This window comes from Fukomys damarensis, unplaced genomic scaffold (genome assembly GCF_012274545.1).
Source record: "Fukomys damarensis isolate Sample0158 unplaced genomic scaffold, DMR_v1.0_HiC HiC_scaffold_39, whole genome shotgun sequence".
In the NCBI taxonomy this organism is placed as follows: domain Eukaryota; kingdom Metazoa; phylum Chordata; class Mammalia; order Rodentia; family Bathyergidae; genus Fukomys; species Fukomys damarensis.
This window is the reverse complement of record NW_022900951.1, coordinates 108,711,722-108,715,604: the sequence shown is the minus strand read 5'-3', so window position 1 is coordinate 108,715,604 and position 3,883 is coordinate 108,711,722. Positions and strand designations below refer to the sequence as shown.

The following is a 3,883-nucleotide window of genomic DNA, read 5'->3' as shown; positions in this document are numbered from 1 at the left end:
AAGGATTTGTGTTTAAAATTCTGCTGTGATTCTGATGGGCTTTCCTTTGTATGTGATTTGTTTCTTTTCTTTTATGGCTTGCAGTATTTTGTTCTTCTGTTGGGTTTCTGGGATCTTGATTATTATATGTCTAGGTGTAGATTTTTTTTTATTGTAGCTAGTTGGGGTCCTATATGCCTCAGTTATCTGAATGTCAAATTCTTCCCTTCTGTTTGGGAAGTTTTCTGTCATTAATTCTGCGAACAGCTTTTTTAAGTCATTTGTATTCTCTCCTGGTACTTCATGGATTCCTATCAGTCTTATGTTATTCTTCTTTGCATCATCTAGGAGTTGTTGGATCGATTTCTCATGATCTCTTACTCTTTTTAAGAGACCTCTCTTTTCATGGTCACTGATTGCAATCTTATCTTCTATATCTGAGATTCTATTTTTGCATTCTTTTATTCTGTCGCATACACTTTCAATGGAGTGTTTAATCTCCTGGATATCTGTTTGAATCTGTTTTATGGATTCCATTTCTTTCCTATGTTGGGGGTTTATTGTTACCCTTTCTTTCTTATGCTGGGCCTTCATGGCTTCTATCATGGTCCTGAGCTCATCTATTTTTTTGTCAGTTTCTGCTCTAGAGTCTTGAATCACAACTTCCATGTTGCTCACTATCTCTGTGGTTATCTGGGAAATTATTTCTGTTTTGAATTTTTCTAAAGCCTGATTGATCTGTTTTGTTACTTCCTGTGCTTTGAGTTCAGGGTGTCCTGGTGCTTCACTATCAGCCTTTTCATCCTCATTTGCCCTAGTGTTTGCCATTGGTGAACTAGAGGTCTGTCTTTGTGTCTTGCTTAAGTGTTTTCTCATTCTTATTTTTGTTGTTGGACTGTCCTTGGTTTAATCTCTGGGTTATCACCCAAATCTTCCTGATATAGTTCCGCCCTAGCTTCTGGGTCTCTAACGACCCACAGACATTCTCATCTTCATAACATCAGAGAAAACAGCTCATCAAATCAACTGCAATGCTTTACCCCATCTGATACAATCAGCAACACATTAAGATCAAACGCAACTTGGAAACTGACCACCTGTGGCAGTCACTAAATCTCACCCTTAAATCATCTGAATTCAATTGAAATCAAGAAGCAGTCCAGAACATGTCTGCAATGAACAAAATTTCAATATAGTGTATTTGCTCAGACAGAGCAAGGACGCAAGACCCCTGATCTAAGTTAGCTGATGGCTGAACCCCATGACACAGACTGACCTCGGGCTGCAAGGCCCAGATTGAGTGCAGTCACTAAATCTCACCCTTAAATCATCTGAATTCAATTGAAATCAAGAAGCAGTCCAGAACATGTCTGCAATGAACAAAATTTCAATATAGTGTATTTGCTCAGACAGAGCAAGGACGCAAGACCCCTGATCTAAGTTAGCTGATGGCTGAACCCCATGACACAGACTGACCTCGGGCTGCAAGGCCCAGATTGAGTGTTTTCCCAACACCTCTGCCTCTGCAGAGTGGGTCCAAAGACTGGCACAGACAGGAGGTCTGAGAGCATGCGGGGGGAGGTGTAAGGGGAGTTATGGGGGTTCAGGGGCAGCCCCACGGCTATCTTCCTGGCACTGGAGCAATGGCGGCTGGGGCGGGAGAAGGAGTGGCTCCTGTAGTATGATTATTTTATGAAGTGTTTTAAATATACCTGTTAGACTCCCAAAGTCTTGTTACTGTGAAAATAAATTAATGATGACCTCATTAGCCACACACACACACACACACACACACACACACACACACATTTTCATTTATTTATTTTCTTGTTTTGCTTTTTGTTTTAAGATGGATTCTCATGGAGAAATAGTGTGACAACTAGACAAATTTCAATTCAGTGTAATTACACTTAAAATAAGCAGACAATCTTCATGATTCAATTCCATGAATTGAAAATCTTCATTCTGATCAGGCCCCCCTATATCAGGTGATATTTATAGACCATTTTACTGTCTGGAGACAGTTGGTGTCTCTTTGATATTGCATATATCATTTAGGTCACTCCTTTGTAGTGGAACCAGCCTTTTTGAATATATCTCTATAGTTCAGCTCTCTCCAGGGCTACAGAATTGAGAAACATACAAAAAAGTTACAATCTAGTCAAATGCTGCTCCTTTGCTTTTAAACCATCTACAAAAACATAATATCTGTTATTATCTTTAGAAGATGACTAAATATGAAAAGGTAACAAGAAATATGTATTTTAAGGTACAAAAGTAAGAGCAGGAGGATCACAAGTATGAGCCCATCCTGAACAACTTAGTGAGTTAGTGAAATACTGCCTCAAAATAAAAAATGAAAACACTTACGGATGTAGCTCAGGGCAAAGACCTGGTTTCAATCTCCAGCACTGGACAAAGAACACAAAAACTGATACCTTTTCATCAGTCTCAAATATTGAACTAATTATCCCCTAGATTCCCTTTCCCGGCTAAACCATTTCTGGTATTCCTGTTCACACAATGCTTGTGGCACCTCAAAACTTTGTAAAATGCCTCTTTCATCTCACTGAGGGTGTTGCTCCTCAAATTGCCAGCTAACTTTATTCTTTCCATCTCCTTTGTGCCCACATAGGGCTCTGATTTGATGCTACCATCATATTCCCTCGTAATATCTCTCAGTCTCCAAAGACTTACTGGGAGTTTCAAAGAAAGTCTTCATTCACTGTACTTCTCGGCATTGCACAAGCAGCTATCTCCATTACCAGAAAATAGGCAAGACTTTAAAAAGCATATCACTTTTATTTTTCAAGGTGGTAAAATTGCTTTCACACACCAAAATATTTGAAAATACGGTTTTCACTTAATTATCTTCCCAGTGGGTACATTTCATTCTGCTTATTGCTACTTGCTCCACTGGTTGGATGGGATTAAGTTAAAGCTTGGATTTCATGCATGTCTTGCAATCTTTGCTCATCTGTTATGTCTTTCAAGGTTTTATCTTTATCCTGCTGCTCATAACAGCACACCATTGCTATGACAACTTTGATGACCTAGCTAAGGAGTTAGAATAAACACAAACAATAACCTATCTGTTTGGTGGTATCTGATGAACTTGTGCAGGCAGGAAATTTTCCATAGCACTGAAGTCAGTTTCCACCCAGAAGAGAGTCAGTATTTGCAGAGGTCAAATATTTTATTTAGCCTAAATCTTAGTGTGAGCACCGTAATTGCTTGTGTTTTAAAGGGAATATCCATTTCCCCTTAAAGGGCAAGGATATTATTTTCATTTCAATTCAAACATCAGGAGAAACCATATCTGGTTTTCTATTGCAATCTTTTCCACACAATACCTTCCCATTTTCAGACCAACTGTACATACAGCAAGGATGGTTTAAATCACTTGATCCATGAATCTTCACCTTTGTGAAGAAAAAATGAGGGACAGTTAGGGCCCTTACAATTTTTTTCTCATTAATAGATAAATAACTGTCTACATTTCCTTGAATTTCTGAGTTGCAGGTTTGCCCAGATGAAATCTGAATTTTTTCTTGAGCTTTAATTGTCCTGGAAAGTCATACTCCAAAGTGGTAGTTGTTTTCCCCACTAAATCTTTGTAAAACCTATCAGAAAAAAGGAGGAGAAGGAGGAAGAGGAGGAGGAGGAGGAGGAAGAGGTGGAAGAGGAGGAGGAGGAGGAGAACTAGTAAGAGAAAGAAGAGAATAAAAGTTTAAAGATGAAGAGAAAGAGAAGGTATTTATATCTATCTACCTACATACCTATTTATATACCTGTCTATCATCTCTCCACTGGTTTCTCTTCGAAACCAGGAAAATAGCTATTACACTTTTTTGTTTTTTGAGATAAGGTCTTGCCATGTTGCTGAGGCTAATCTCTAATTTGT

General features: G+C 38.6%; 1 pseudogene; it reads left to right on the top strand.

Annotated features, from left to right (window-relative positions):
• Positions 1-3,053, top strand: part of LOC104855460 — a 7,683-nt pseudogene extending 4,630 nt beyond the window's left edge.
• Positions 3,054-3,883: the final 830 nt, after the last annotated feature.